This window comes from Anopheles arabiensis, chromosome X (genome assembly GCF_016920715.1).
Source record: "Anopheles arabiensis isolate DONGOLA chromosome X, AaraD3, whole genome shotgun sequence".
In the NCBI taxonomy this organism is placed as follows: Eukaryota; Metazoa; Arthropoda; class Insecta; order Diptera; family Culicidae; genus Anopheles; species Anopheles arabiensis.
In genome coordinates, this window is record NC_053519.1 from 3,605,893 (window position 1) to 3,622,678 (window position 16,786).

At 47.5% G+C, this 16,786-nt stretch overlaps 1 protein-coding gene across 6 annotated transcripts in view; it reads right to left on the bottom strand.

The window, feature by feature from the left end:
• LOC120905944 (alpha-2Db adrenergic receptor) overlaps positions 1 to 16,786 on the bottom strand; it is a 171,268-nt gene that overhangs the window by 82,716 nt on the left and 71,766 nt on the right. The window lies entirely within an intron of this gene.

Consider the following 16,786-nt stretch of genomic DNA (forward strand, 5'->3'; position numbering starts at 1 on the left):
CTCCGGACGACTCCGGACGACTCCGGACGACTCCGACTCCGAACGACTCCGGACGACTCCGGACGACTCCGAACGACTCCGGATGACTCTGGACGAATCCGGACGACTTCGACTCCGGGCGGATCTAGTGGTTCCATTTAGCCGTAGTCAGAATCGAACTAGCAATAGTATGACTCACCGATTAGTCGGATCGGAGTCGTGGGTGCGCTCCATACATCACATCACTAGTTTAGAGTATTCGCCAAGCCTCAAGAAAGCTTGTTTGAACAAAAGTTTTCACCCATCCTGTCAAAAAGTGATATTAAAATTTGGTTTGAAAAACATGCTATGAGACCACCTGGACAACATACACTTTGTTTCTAGATTCCACCACGTGATCTCTTTAATGTACCTTGGAGTAAATGTAAACAACACCGTGTTTTCGAGCAGGTACTCGAATCTAATTCTAGCTTTCAGGCTAGAATAATCTAGACTGAAAATTGCAGGCTAGTTTTTTGTGTGGTTTTGTATGGAGTGTTTACATGATTTCAGCCTCCAACTGTCAAACTCCATACAAAAATCTGACTAGAATCGTGAAGGGCCCCTCTATTGGATTTGCACAACATCATAAAGTTGATTTTAAATGGCCTAAAGCGCTTATTTCTTAACAAGTCCACCAAACATGCTGAGGTTGAGGACTAGAATAGCTTCCTGAAAGGAAGTCTTTGTCTGTATTTCTTTAATCTGGAGCAACGTCAGCTATTAATGCACGATGTTTATTTGTTATGTTGTGACCATGTTTGTTATGAGTATTCGATCATCAACACCTTAAGCCCAGGTTACAGCTCGAGTGAACGTGAAATCGCCTGGTTGACAATTACTTATTTACTTAAAAATCTTATAACATTTGATTTCGATTATAACAAATAACAAATCTTTTTTTTTTCATACAGATAGAACATCAATAGCATACTACTAAACTTATTCTACTATTACCAACACACTTCAATGAGCCAAAATCCGTAGCCTCTATAATGCAGAGCGTAGTAGCCAAAAATACTGATGTAATCATTACTTTGACTTATGTTTTTCATTCTCCAAAGACGAGGTCTAAATCGACCTTTAAGAGTGATATAGTACTTTACTACATCACTCTACATTGTGGAATAAAACAATTCTTGCAATCTTCTTTGTTTTTTTTTTTGCCAAAGTTGTAGTTTGTTTTTGCTGTCTAATTCTAAATGTCACGCACGTTTCTCGCTATGCTGCACTGATGCATTCGAATTCGGAGGGAGTATCATTAGACGTCTTGAAGTTTAGATGGAGTACTAACCCGTTTTCCCACTTCATATCCACATGCTTCCCCACCGGCTCACGGCGGAGGGTGATTGTACGACTGTGTACGACCCGATGCCATTCATCCGTTACGCGGACAGGGCTGGACAGTCCAAATAGCACACGCATTCCTTCTGCACTGTGCTTGATTTGACCTTTCGCAGCTCGGCTACAGTGCGTTGGATGCCGTTCGCCGACGGGTGTAGCCGTTTATGAGCCTCGGGATTTTCCCTTTCCTCTCTCCTCTTCGCCTCTTCACCCACCCCCTTCCCATCGCTCACAATCACCATCGAGCTGGCCATCGTCCCGGCTTAAGCACAGCTCAGGGCAAGGAACGGTTGGCGGGCAGTGTTTTTTTGCTGTTGCTTTGTTTGCGGTGGGTGAAATGAGAGCGTGCGGTAATGATCCGAGGTCCAGCGCTTTTGGCCACTCACTTGTGTGTCGGGTGGAACGGTACGGGGCGGTAAGGGTGAAATTTTATACGCTGACAATAAAACGGATTCGAGTTGCTGCGTGCCCGATGTTTCACCACAGGCCGGACACTGGGCCGAAGGCCGGGGGGAAATGCGTGAACCAGGGGCCCAACAGGGAGCAAGAGAGAGAGAGAATGTGAGCATAAATTGAGGGCAACGAAGGATCCACCCCGGGTTTGGTTCATAATTTATCTTACCCGCACCATTTGCCCGTGGCTCGCTGTGTCGCTCACTGCCTGCCTGAGAGGGCTGAAGGAGATAGTTCTTCTTTCTTCTTTTTTTTTGTTAGCTTCTCGTGTTTTTTTGGTGTTGTTTCTGCTCTCTGGTGTGCTGACGCTATTGTAAATGGTCTGTTCGTCTTGCTCGGAGCATTCCGGAGCGCTGATGCGACCAAACTCCAACTGCCACTAATATGCACCCGCTGGGTAAGTACATGAAAGCACACACGTGTGTGTGTGTGTGTAGCAGTAGTGCAGCTGATCGGTATGCGTGGGCATATTTGGGAGGGTGGTGGAGTTGGTTGGTTCGTAGTTGGAGGGATTTATGCGCCTCATGATCGTACCCGTACGAATGAATAGCCATTTCAACCGCCATCCTGCGACAGACCGGCCTGTAGAACTTTTTGTTTCGATGTGTGCGTGTGTGTAAATACGTTTCCGTGGTGCAAACGCATCTCAGTTGAAATGTTGAGCATTTAAAAAAAAACTTATCATGCGAAAGTGTTCGCAAGTGAGAGAAAGCGAAAGAGCGTCAACATGTAATGAAGCAAATCGGCAAAGAGAGTGGGAAAGCATATAGGAGTGATTGAAGGGATCATCGGTATGCTGGTGGCATTTGCTGACTAGCAAACAAAAAAAAAAAACGAAAAATGGAAGTGGTGCAAATGATAACACAAATAAATGTAAAAAAACAGTGCACCACACTAAATTATGACTGGTGCGATAAGTGGTACGCATGGATGATTTTCTGATTTCATCCTGCAGGGCCTTATGCTGTCCATTTGCCGCCTTCGCTCGCTTCCGATACGGTCCGTGCCGTGCCTACACCGCCCCAAGTGACTGCTGACTATCGATTAGGCCAGTTTTGCTGTGCGTATTGCATACTTTTGGGCAAATTTTGAATAAATCAAACCCCGTTCAAAAAAAGGAAAAACAAACGACTGCCCCTCGATTTATGCAATTGCTTTGACAAAATGTGTAGCTTCCCGGGCAAGTATGGCAACCCCTTTTTAAAAAAAAATTGCCCCCCTTTTTCCTCGCCACTGTTTTGCCCGGCCATTCGCTGTACTTCATTCACATTTCATTACACCCCTTTCACACGCTCATACTTTACTTTGGGTGTGGAGCTCGTTTTGGAGGGCAAAACCATTGCCAGTGCCAATCGATACGTTCCAATTGAGATGGAAATGCTGAACTCAAGTGAGGGTGCGTGCTGAGGGCAATAATTTTCGAGCCTTGCGCTTATTTTTGAATGTGGAACAGGAAAACAAAAAAAAAAAGAAATAAAAATCAGCAGCACCCAAAAAAACACAAAAACAAGAACAAACTGGACGTCACTGACAGGCGACAATCGCTTGACGAATCGATGATGATGGATAGGCAATGAGCGTGAACGCGAACGGAGAGCGGAGAAGGGGCGAACGCACGAAACAAAAAAAAAGGCTTCGGACGGCGGGTTTTTGAGCCACTTCGCCACAGGCAGACGGCCAATTGACAGCTGATGCTGACGTTCGTAATGTTGTTTCAGCGCCCACCAACCCGCTGCCGTGGTACGTTTATGCTGTGTGTTTTTTTTTTTTGACAGCTCGGGTTTTGACATTTATTGACATCTTTATACGAGCAAGCGAAAGCTTTCCCAATGCCAACGGACGCTTAAGTATCTTTACACTTTTACGAAGGAAAAACAAACACACACACACACACACACACACACACACACACACACACACACACACACGAGCCACACAATGAGCGTTTGGTTTCAACTCATTTGAAAATAACTTCATCAGCCTACACGATTAAAGCTGACAAAAATTGCCTACGGGGAAGCCGTGGGCTGTTCTGGGCCAGCGCTTGGTACTGGTATGCCCCATTCCTGCACGATTAAAGCACGTTGGGGTGTCGGCAACCAGTTGCGCTCGCCAGGTTTTTCAATCCATCGCACAAACTCCTTTCCAGGGGCTGGCCGGTCGGGTCGAACCGTCTTGGCGGCCGGGCCGGGCGACGCTCAACAAGTTTATTAAATATGAAAGCAACTCGCTCGGTTAGCGTCAGTCACGCGACGTATCGTCATTGCTGCCTGTGCTTGTTTGGCTCTTCCCCCCCCCACTGGCCCGAAAGCCCCCTACCAGGGAGGCGACCCAGGCACAAACCATTCAGCAACCAAACGAAGCGTGCAAAAGGTAAAGTGTCATGTTGCATCAACCATTTTGCCTGTCGTCTGTCCACACTGTGCCCCGTGTAATGGTAAGGCGACCCGGCCCCATGCAGGACTATAAATGCCTCCACATCGGCACACTATCCATACAGGCAGTGAAAATGAATTATAGCGTCATGGGGGTCCCCACCTTCTCCTGGTTGGTTGGAAAAACTTACTAGATGGTTCGTGCCGCAGGTTACGGGCGACCCAACCCGGTATCGCTCCTGTCCCGGGCACGAGGTAACAAGTGTCTTTATAGCGCGTAAGAGACAGAAATAGCGAGCAAAGTAGACAACAACATAAAAAGAAAGAAAAAAGCACTCAACCGGGGGATTTGTGATTTGCTTTGACATGCATAATTAGTGATTAATTTTCGTCCTTCCCTTTGCATCGAGAGCACTTGATTGCCCGGTGCGAATGAGCTTATGTTTGTGGAGAAATATTGTGCGATTTTTGACTACCTGATTAGAAGGCTAACTATTTCATGCATTGCTCGTGATTTGTGTTTAAGCAGACAGAACGATGTTGTGACGATGCAAATTCTCTTCCCAACGGCAAGGTTCGTGTTCAAGGATGATTAATAATAATATAATTATAATAATAACGTTGTGCAAACTACGGTAAAAATCGTAAAGGTGGTTGCTGCTTATTGATATCACTTTATTTTAATTTATTCTACCTACAGTGCATATTAAGTTAATTGGGAAGCAATTTAATTGGGAAGCAACAGCTCACAAGTTTGCTCCATTAGTAAGGCAGAACACCGAATGAAGGAATGGTAAAGAATATGGCGTATTATTATTAATAACAACATTAATTCAAAACAACAAAGCTGTTTTTATCTTCTGGTTTTATGAAAAAAATCCTGAAATGTGACAAAAGTATCGACAATCTTGAGCATAAATTTAAAGAATGTAAATTTATTACAAGCATATGTATTGGATATGGTATTGTTGATAGAAATAGTTCACAAAATAGGGCGGATTACATATAACACCAACGTTTTTTGAGCTCATTACACCATCAGACCAGAAGTATAATATATGAAGTAAGGCGTAAACTAGATTTTGCCGAGTAAAATAGATACCTTTGTTACAAGCAGTGCTATAAAATGTCATGAGCATCACGTGACAATTACTATCGATAACAGTGAACATATGTAACTTAATGTTCATTGCTGACATGCAATGATAGTACGTCATGACATGTTGAATGAACAATTGAGTCTAACGCGATACTCTGACTGACAAGCTGAGCTTAATGCCGTTGCAAGCATAATGAAGACTTTTTCTGGCTGTGAACAGTGCTGCCAAATGCCACTGTATCAGTCCCTAACACTCATGGCTGAAGCAAAGTTCAATTCAACTCACGTGCACAACTGTGATGATCAGGCGCGAGACTCGCCAAGGGCGCCTGATCATCACAGATTCAGAGACATAGCGAGAAAATGTCGCGACCAAGTGACTGACCAAGAGTTGGTTGGACAAAATGTCACCAAGCATGTGATGGTCGCACCAACCGTATGAGTCTCACCGCTGATCATCATAGAAGAGCTTGTCTCGCTGACATGAATTTTGTTTCAGTCGGAATTCGCCAGGTTTATGTCAGTGACATTTTGCAGAAATGATAACAGCAAAAAAAAAGTCATGACAAAGTGACTGACAAAGTGACATTGGTTGCTAAAATGTAACCAAGCATGTATCGGTCTCCTCAACTGCTTGAGCAGCACTTCTGATTATCACAATTGAGTACGTGACACTGACATGGATTTTGTTTCAGTCAGAATTTTATATGACAGCGACTGCGACATTTAGCAGCACTGCCATTATTTACAAACTTCCCGTGACGAATCAGTTCGCCGTACAATGCCCCAACCAGACAAAGGATCATGTTGCGAGCTCCGTAGACGCACTTGGCGCCAATTAATGGAGCGCGTTTGCGCAGGGGGAGCAGCATTTTCAACCGTGACCGTTGACACCCGGTCACCGGATGTCACTCTGATCTGACAGCCCCGCCAAGGACTTTAAGGAAGCTATGCCATTGCTACAACAACAGTCAGTCTAGGTAGTCACTGATTACGATGTTTGAAACCGATCCGGGGGACGGGTTTAGCCGCCGCGTTGCCGCCCAACCGCAGGTCGGCAGCGCTGCTGCGCGGGCACAACAGATAATGGCCCGGGTAATGGAGTGCCTGCATCAATTATGCAGCGGAGGCGCGTTGCTGCGGATAAAACCCCCTTGCGGTGAAGTGAAATTAGGACAAGTCGGCGGGCTGTAGCCGCCGATCGTAATCGCAAGACGCTCGCCCCCGCCGGTGTTCCGCGAAGCCCAGTGAGCCGGACGGTACAATAATTTACACCATTTTACGACACACTATGTGTGTGTCCCGGGAAGGAAGAGGAAATGTCAAGCAAGATGTCCAACCATTTTGAGGTTCTTTGTGTACGTGTGTGTGAGTGTGGCTGCGTTGGTTGGTTTGCTGCGCGGTCACCATAATGTAGAGCATCTGATGAGGCGATCCCCAACCATCGGCGGGTGTCAGGCGGTGCCGGAATGGCAAAAATAAAGTTGGAATCGATCCTATCGATTGGATTTAATGAAACGAAGTGTTTCCTTGCTTGCTTGCCATCTCGGGTTTCTTTGTGCAATAATTTCAGCACAGTTCGTTCCGAGTTAATCAACGAAAGTTCGGTCCCCGCTTCGGATCTTTGTAACTTTGGGGCAACCCGTTTTGGGATCAAATAAAAGAGAGAGAGAGAGAGAGAGAGAGCGCGGGGGAAAAACCATACTCCACCACTGACCGGGACTTCAGCAAAGACTTTTAAACACAATTTAGTACGGCCACAGGAAGCGTAAACTACGACAGTGCATCGTAAATTTGTGCTGGGTATTACATGCGTTCTCACACTTGCTGGTGCCATGGTGGAATGTTAAGTTTATGGAGTCAAGCAGTCTTTGGACCTTTGGGACGGGGGGGGGAAGAGGTTCGACAGCAACCGCCGGCGAGTCTGTGGATAGCTCTGTGTGTTGCTGCACCACACTAATCTTTGTTTTAGTTTCGGCTTCTGGCTTCGGATCTCGAACACAATGGTGCCCGTAACATCAACAGCCAAGATCAACAAAATAGGGTTCGGCTAAAGCGCAAGGTGCAGTGAAGTGTTCCAGGGAAGCATTCCGCTGGACTGCCAGAACCGGCTGCCCCGTACCAGCGCCCCGAGCCGCTCGAGGAGACGACAATCAGAACACGGCGCAGCGAAAATCGAATTTCCTGCTCCTTCCGTCCTGCTTGGTGTGGAGCACAGTCGGGAATAGTGCCCTCGGGAGAGCGTTAGATTATCCCGTAGCTCCACAAAAAAAAGCGACGAACTAACTTGTGCGCTGGCTGTCGCCTTGTGTGAGTTTGTGCGCTTGGATTGCTGGCGGGTTTGCTGACGACCGATAAAATGCGTTGTCATCTTCAAAAAGCGAAAAGAATCCGACACGAACCCACACACACAAACACACACAAGTGTTGTGTTGTCTTACCATTTTCCCAAGGTACAGTGTGCGGATTGGAAGCGGAAGCGGACACCCACTTCCTTAAGGGGGTGTTAGATGGCGCGTGCACACACTACATTATGGTCGCCCGCATCGCCCACTCGAGCGCGCCCTACGAGCAACACCACGGAGCATATCGTTCCATCGTTATCGCTACCGATTCCGATAGTGCAGTGCGGGCATTCCGGCATCCTTTTTGCTGCCCTGCTTGGCAACGCTTTGCTGGACCATTACGGTTTGTCATCCACGCGACGTTTCGCACGCTCCTTCGTCAAAAACGATCGGAAAGTGAAATAAAATAAAATAGAATGACCAGCACCAGCGCACACAAGCGGGCCATTCCGACACCGTACCCTTCGTCCCTCCCCTTCCCAGTACCCATTATCACGTCACGCAGCGGGACCACTTGTTACCCGCTGCGAACGGGCAGCACCGGGAGCAGCGTGGAGGGACAACGGGTCATTCTTGAGCAGCGCACACGTGCGAATGGCTTTCATTGCCATTTTAACGGCCATTTCGGTGCCGGCCACCGTCACCATCATCATCGTGTTTGCTCCGATTTTCCTTTGTCCACTTGGCACCAACACAAACAGGCAAACGATTTGCTTCCGCGTGGCGAAGGCGAAGACGTGCGCCCCCCAGTAGGAAACAACCTTTTGCCAGAAGTGTGTTGTGTGTTGTTTCTTTTCCTCGGTGCAAATTACACACTTTCGGCGTTTTGTAAGATGATATTCATGACATCTTACATAATACATTATACTTCAAATTTGGTAAATTGCTCTCTTAAACGGCTCGTTTTTGTTGTTGTTGTTTTTCTTCTTCTTCTGGTGAGCTTTGCATACATTAATGTGCGTTATTATGAGATTCGTTGTGCTTCAGACGCTTTTAGACTGGACGGACTAGGCGGTCGCCTGGGGCTCCGTGGATCGTTAGTCCTGTATGTGAGACAGTAGGACGTTGGTGCCCCGTGACCCGCGAGCCCCGAGTATCGGATCGTTAGCAGTTCCTTTCAATTCATATTGCGATATCAGTTACGTAACTGCAGTAGAAATTTTAATTTAAAATAATTTGTATTAGATCTTTGATACGTATCATTGGAAATTCTTATTAGATTATAATTAACAGCCCATAGGCCACTATTGGGGCGGTCCCGTGGTACAGTCGTAAACTCGAATGACTCAATAACATGCCCGTCATGGGTTCAAGCCCAGAATAGACCGTCCCCACGTAGCAACGATTGACTTTCCGGTTTACGTGGTAATGAATTGAGTCTCGAAAGCCTGTATAGCCCGGCACGTCCACGTAAGACGTTACGCCAAATAGAAGAAGAAGAAGAAGAAGGCCTCTTAAATTTTGACAGTTTGACAAGATTTAGTACACACAAATAATGGCAATAACTGACAATGACTAGCTATATTGGTCTATCCATGGCAGAAATGTAAATTTTTTGATGATATTGGTGTCTTTTTGATTATCAATTTTTCTGAGCTGGTTTTGATTATGGACAGCATTTACGTACGTTAGAAACAGTGAATTCTTAGTTTGAATGCTATCCAAGGTCCATGAATTACTTCAGGTCGCTTCTTGTAGCACTTAGACAAATCTTCATTGGACATGGTGAGCATAATCAAAGTACACTTGTAGTCTAGTCACCTTGGTGATGCCTCATGCAAAGCTTGAAATTGTTTGTAACGTCCTAGCAACACATAAAAAGAGCAACACATGCCTAAAGAGAGGTTCTACTTCAAAACAATAGCCCAAAAAAGTATTTTTCTTACAGCAAGTGCTCTTTTGGTCTCCATGCTTTGATTCATTGCTTAGAACTGAATAACAAGTAATGGTCCAAACCCACATACAGTATGTGTTAGCTAATTCCGGACATTCACGATGTAAAAAAAAACCGATAAAGTTTTATGACGATAGATGATCTGACAATCAGGTAAGACCTCTGCGAAGTTGAATATCTCCTCATAATTCAGGTGTCCGGAATTTGGGTTCAAGCGTTTGCGGGCCTCTCCAACAGACATATCTCTGGCCTAGCGCCTCGGAGGAGCTTGATCCTCCACTGCTTCAACTGAGCAATACTTACTACACCAGAACTCTAAGTTGTTCAAAGAAAGTGCACAAAACCACACAGGGTCACCGGAGTCCGCCCAACATGTTGTGCTTTTTGCAGTACTACTCAAATACCTTTTTTCGATGAAGGTCCCAAAACAGATCCCCTAAGGTGTCATCCATCAATCATACAACCCAGTTATGGATGGAGGAAGCGAATCTTTTGTTACGTAACGCAAAATAAAATGTTTGAAAAATATTTCTTCAACAAACGATGAGTCTTATTTTTGACGTAACAACCTATGCGGTTATGCCGGCCTAAACATGATTTCGAGACTTTTTAAGCATCACGTAGATGAAAAGTCAGTTAGAGGGGGCAGTTCTTACGGGGATTGAACCCATGACGAGCATGTTGTTAAGTCGTGCAAGTAAGTTCACCACGGGATCACCGTAGTAGATGAATGCAATTAAAGGCACTTTTTTGATCATATTGGATTCGCAGCTTCAACTGAAACGCTGGAAACAGATGTCCAATTCCAATCCAATTGCTTTCAAACCCTATTCGTTTCAAACTAACTGAGGATGGACGTAAAGATATAACTTTTTTTGGCCGTAATTTGATGGATATCTCAAGAATGCTGCCAAAACTACAGCAAACAGTACCGATTTTGTTCGTAAGTAGTGAGACGTGCGTAACCTTTTAACATCACCTGTTAAGTGAAATAGAATAGGCAAACGGATGATGTCACAATATTTAAAGCCAAAAAAAAAAAAACAAACAAATCTGTAAAGGTATTGCCAACGGTACTGAGAGTCCTGTATGGAACAACTTAAAAAAACACATTTTGTTGCAATTCAAAAAATATGTTTTAGTGTTCCGTAATTGATGGATGACGCTTTTACAGCAACCAGCAACGTCGCTCGGTGATTCGGCGTACGTAATGAGACCGAGCTGCCGAATGCGTGTACTCCACACTGCGTCCTTGGTCATCGGTCCAGCTCACCGTAAACGCCCAGTTAATCATGCCGCTCGGGGAACCCGGCAAACCAGGCGGGACCGGTGGGTTGGACCGGAAAGTCGCCACAGTTTTGTAAAGCATTCCCGGTCGGTCAAAACGATTACGACCGATGTCGGGCGATGAGGTCATCGGGCCCGCCGGTACGGAAAGCAGATTACAGATCTTTGCGGTCCAGTGTGCAGCTGCCTGGGCAAGATGCTCCGGGCCGGACCGGAGTGCGATTTTTCGGGAAGGCTTGTTTCCTCCCCCCCCCCGCCCTGATTGCCTGCCCCACTTCCTGCGTCTTGATTTAAACCGCACCGAGAGTCGGGTTTTGGGGTGAACAGGGGAAGGGAGCGCGTTTGCTAAAGTCCAGTTCATTCTTTCTGCCCTGCGAGCGTCGGGAAAGCATTTTTGTTTTCCAAGGCCTCGTTTGCGTACCGAGGGGATGGTCGGGCGGGCGGGCAAGACCGAAATAGTTTCATCATCGCTGCCATCAACAGGCATTCTCATTCAGTTTTCTTGCAACCCTTCGGACCGCAATTCCGGAACCGAAACTGAACCTGCAGGGGTAAAGCTGGGCGGAGAGGGTATGGGGGGGAAAGGGAGAATAACAACACACAGAATAAAAGGAAAAGCACCGAATAGTTAGTCCCACCGAGCCTCCCCGGTACGGTCCCTGTACGGCAAAACCCTTTTTGCGCAACGTGAGCAATGCCAGTGCAGTTCCTCAGCACTCAGCAGGCTGCATTCCTTCGCCCCATCCCGGGCGCTTGGTGCTTTGTGGCAGGGGGTCTCGGGTACGCCCTGGCCGGAAAAGCGATGCTTGCAATGCTCTCCACCTCTAGCAGAGGGGTCGGCAAACCGCCAGGGCGAGCGCCCAAATGTTGGCAAACGATGCAGGCAGCCGGGCGGGCGAAACACTGAAGGAAAAATGTGCACCAAACTAGAAAGGCTCGTCTCGTTTGGGGTTTGGGCACAAACAGCGCCACCGCCGCCAACCAGGTTGGAAGGCTACCGCTTGCTCCTTCCTTCCACATCGCTCCATCGTGGGCTTGCTCGCCCACGCACGTCTGACAGCTACCGCTCGGGGAAAACAATTTTAAAGGCTTTTCTCCTCGTTACCTTTATCTATTTCAAGTGGGTGTGTGTGTGTGAGTGTGTGTGGTGGGGCTTGTTTGTTCGTGCGTTCGTGTTCGTGTACGTGTAAATAAATAGAGAATGTAATACACAAGGGACGCACACCACCCTGCTTGACGCCACTCGAAGCATACTCGAAGCACTCACAGTCACAGCACAAAAGCCGACCAAAAACCGCTCCTTGCAGATCGTCCTCACACCTCCCCTCCCCCCCCCTCCTCCCACCTCTTGTAGACAGCAAAAACAAGCGAGTGAACCAAGCGCATTTGCCGACGCTTTGAACGGTTGTCCTGTTATGCGTGTTTTTTGTTTTGTTGCTGCTGTAGTACAGTCGCACGTGTGACTGCAAGGAAGATGGAAGAGATATTAGTGCAACAGCGAGCAGATCCTTTTTCTTCGTTCCTTCATCCACACCGCAGCCTGCATCGCAAGACGACTCGTATACACTGCCCGCACGCTGTTGTTTTGTATGGCACCTAGGGTCGTCACAACAAGATGAGTCGAAACTAAAAATAGACAAAAGCACACAGAGAGGTGTGTGTGTGTGTGTGTGTGTGTGTGTGTGTGTGTGTGTGTGTGTGTGTGTGTGTGTGTGTGTGTGTGTGTGTGTGTGTGTGTGTGTGTGTGCTTGCACTGGAGGTTCCAACAACGGGAAGGCACGCACACGGGTGCCAAGCGATGAAGCAGCAAGCAGGCAACGAACCCGATTTGCTCTCCGCTTCGTGCATATTTTATATCAAACAAATTCACTCGCTTAAGTCCCAGGGAAAAGGTACATTCACGGCACACGTTAGCACCGTTATTTCTATATCACATTTGCTGCTTCTTGCTGCGGCACACCCCGTGGAACCAGCAGCAGCAGCAGCAGCAACGCTCCGGCCGGCTAAAGGCTGTCCGGTAATTCGGTTCTGTTTGAGTTGCCGTGCCTCAGATTCCGGAGATCAGCACACCGAAGCTGGCGAAGCCAACCCCTAGAGCAGCCGTAGGCATAATTGTATTTTCTCCATTGCTCGCTCCTCCTCTTTCATTGCCCCCGCTCGTTGGGACCGGCACTCCTTCCGGGATGCGAATGCAAACAAGTTGTTGCGCCCCCCAATGCAGCACCACTGCTTGCGCTGGAGGTTTTTGTGGTTTTGGGGCCTCACGGCGAGTGTGTGTGTGTCGAATTGTGCCAAATTTGGCCGGAGAAGGGCAGTTGTGCCTAGCTGTGTACACATGCACCACGTCCGCACCAGATGCGCATCGCACAAGCGTGGGTAGGAGGGACCGTGGCCGGTAAAAACCCCGGCGAACCCCATTTGCAACGAGCTGTCAAGATACTACGATATGGTGCTTCTGGTTTTAGCTCGCTTTTTGCTGCTGCTGCTGTTGTTGTGTTTGTTGCTTCCCTTCCCACAAACCCTGCTCCCAAAATCGATGATTACGCCTGGGAGCCCTAGCCGTGCCGATTGCTTGCGACCTTCCCGAAGCGGAGCCAAAGATGTTGAATGTTTTATTTTCTCCTTTCAATTGTGAAATGGGTGACATTATGCACATGTGTATGTGTGTTTGTGTGTTAGAATTGTTCAGTATGTAGCTGGCCGGCTTCGACCAAACGCTTGGTTGCTCAGCATTGTGGTTCCGCGTGTGTTCTGCGGTTGCCCCTTTCGAGCGACCCGCTCTTGTCAGTGACCGGACCTCGGACGGAGAAATGAGGTTATTTTTTGTTACAGATGTTGAAACTAAAATGGCATTGTTTGCTGACAGGCAGAGATTGGTTTTATCAGACCAAAAGCTCGGGCTCGGTGCTGTCAAATGGATATCTACGGTTGTTTCTTATTTTCCGTTTGCTGTCGCGTGTGTAGGCTGTGTAGAAACTAGTGGTGGGAGCTTGGGATTGAAACTACCCGGTTGTAATTCCATATTCGGAATCAATTCGAAAACTGATTCCGATTCTGAGATAGATATCGATTCTGGAGCCGATTGCGGAGCTGATTGCGGAATCAGGAATTATGATCCGGAATTGGAATTGACCCGGAAATTGGAAACAGCTTCGGATTCGGAATCAGAGTTGGCTCCAGAATCAGAATCAGTTATGAAATTGAAATCAGAAGTTTCAGAAGCAAAATTGGGACTCTTTCCGGCCATCAATACCATCGTAGCAGCATAGAACCCAAACTCTTATTCTCATGGAAATGTCGAAACCGACTCCGTTTCTGGAGCCAAATCTGATTTCGGAGTCTGATTTGGAGGCGATGTTGATTTCGGAGCTATTTTAGATTTTGGAGACGATGCTGGAGCCAGTTCTGGAACTGATTCTGATACCAGGGCCTATTCTAATTTTGGGGCTGATTCCGGTTTCAGAATTGATTCCGATACCGGACCTGATTGCGATACTGGAACCAATTTCCGGAACGGAATCTAGGATCTGATTCCGGATCTACTATCAGAAAATGATTTCAAACTTTGGAGCTCGGAGAGACCTGGAGTTAAATTCGATTTCGGAGCCAATTCCAGAGCCAATTTCGGAACTTATTCCGATTCAAGAGCCGATTCCAATTCCAGAGTTGATTTCCATACCGGATCCAATTCCATTACCGGACCTGACTACGATTCTTGAGCCAATTCCGCATCCGGTTCTGGAAAGTCATTCTGGAAACTGTTTCCGTACTATCCGGAATCGATTTCGGAGCCGATTCCAGAGTCAATTCTGGAACTTATTCCGATTCTACGGCCGATTTCGATACCGGATCCAATTCCATTACCGGATCTGACTACGATTCTGGAGTCAATTCCACAGCTGATTCCGGAAAGTGATCCTGGTGAACTGTTTCCGGACCTACTATCCGGAATCGATTCTAGCAAACTTTAGATCTAGCCGAAATCGATTCTGACAAAAACTTCATTTTTACCATCACTAGTAGAAACGTTTTAAACAAATATGTGCTGCACAATGGGCTGCCAAAAGTATCAAGGTAGGCAAATGTGCAAGAATGACATCACCAAATTTGCTTTGAACACTTTAGAAACTCCAGCACCCAGAACGCTTTGAAACTACAGAAAATAAAATATATAGTTATATCGCAGAAATCCGCACAAGCCGCACTAATTGCAAGTAGCGGTAATTGAGCTGTACGCGTTTTAAAATCCGTGTTTCATCGTAACAATAATTGCACGAGCAGCCCCTGATTTCAGTCCACAAGTAGCTCACCAACAAACCACCAAGCAGTAACCCACGGTGCGTTACAGTTGGCTTCAGCGCAGGGTAAAGGGGCTGGTGTGCGCGGGTGCCTGGAGTACGGGAGGGTAAAACTTTGTCTGCTTTCTGCGCGCCGTTCAGCTTCAGCCGCTTAAGCGGCATCGGTACGGCATCAATTAGACATTGAAGTGAAAATGCTTCACCGCTCGCGCGGCGCCTTACAAATCGCACGGGCTTACAAGCACTCGAGAGGTTAAACCCCGTTAAGCGCATTTCACGGGCCAACGGACGTCCAACCCCCCTGGTCGTTGGAGGTATGTGTATGTGTGTTTGTGTGTCGGTGGAAGACGACACGTGGGATTGCAGCTTCATGCACAGCAAACGACGGCGTTCCGGTAGCGAGAGCCGCAACCAAAAATTATACCCCACCAAAGCTGTCGAGAAGGCATGTCCTGCCGCTCGGCAGACGGATTTCGCTTTTATTTATTTATCGATTGTTTGTTTTCAGCATACGGGTGGGTGGTTTGCGCGATGTGGTCTCTCTCGCTCCAGAGGACACAATGCACTTGGGAAATGGCCTGAAATAACCGAGACCGACAACGAGCCGATCGTAGATGGCTGGGCGTGCAGGGCGTGCTGCCCGAACAAAACCGCAGCCGTGTGAGATGCGTTGTTTTGGTTGGGGCTAGGCCACCCGCCGGAGCCAAATTGAAAAGAAACAAAAAAAAAATACAAACAAACTAAACCGTGCACGCAAAACCCGAATCTGCTACTAAATAACTCTGCCCAGCATTTGGCTAAAACCACAATCATCAACCGCAGCTCGCAGTTCCTGCATCTCGCTCTGCGTTCCTGTTTCTCTCGCTCCTTGCTCTCATCGCTGTCGCAATAAATTTTGCGCAAAAGTTAGTTAAAACTAGCCGGGCACCCGCTCCACCCGTGGTGGTCGTGGCAATTTGGCAACGGAAAAGGAAAAGCGTGTTTGGAGCCGGACGTTCGCTGCTGCATTTGGCAAACCCCCCTTGTTTGGCTTGTTGTGTTGGAATAGTTTGCGGTATCGTGCGCCCCCTCCCCCATGGTGCGGTTCTTCGGTTCTAGGGGCCTCTTTATCCGCTGGGCGCAGTTAAGTTTAGCAGCGGCGGCACCGGGCCGCCCGGGTTTGCCAGTAGGCCCGAAACGCGGACGCCGAAAATGCCTTGCGTTTGCAGTTCGGGAAGGTTTGCATTATTTCTGCGCAACCTGGTCAAAGCAATCAGAAACATTCGCTCCGGGGTCGCCCGGGCTGCCCCGCAAGCGAGGTTCTGGTTTGCTGCCTTTGCTTGCAATTGCATATGTGCCAGGCGCTGAGGAAGCTGTTTTTTCTCTCTCTCTCTCTCTGTATTCTGCTCCCATGTACTTCATGATAGGGCAAAACGGCTGGCTGTGGTTAGAGCCGGCCTCTTGATGCTGGAAAATCATAAAGTGCACGCGCTGCGTTGCATAAAAGCGAGCAAGTGCTGGCGTGCGAACAGAATGGCACAGCACTGGCGGCCATTTGTGTAGCGGAAAAACTGGCACCGAATATACATACACACTCCCCACCCCTTCTTCCTGCCGCCGGCTTATTATTGGGGCCCTTCGGTTTGGGGTGGACTTGTGAGAGTCTATTTTTTGTTGGGTTTTTTGTTTTGCTT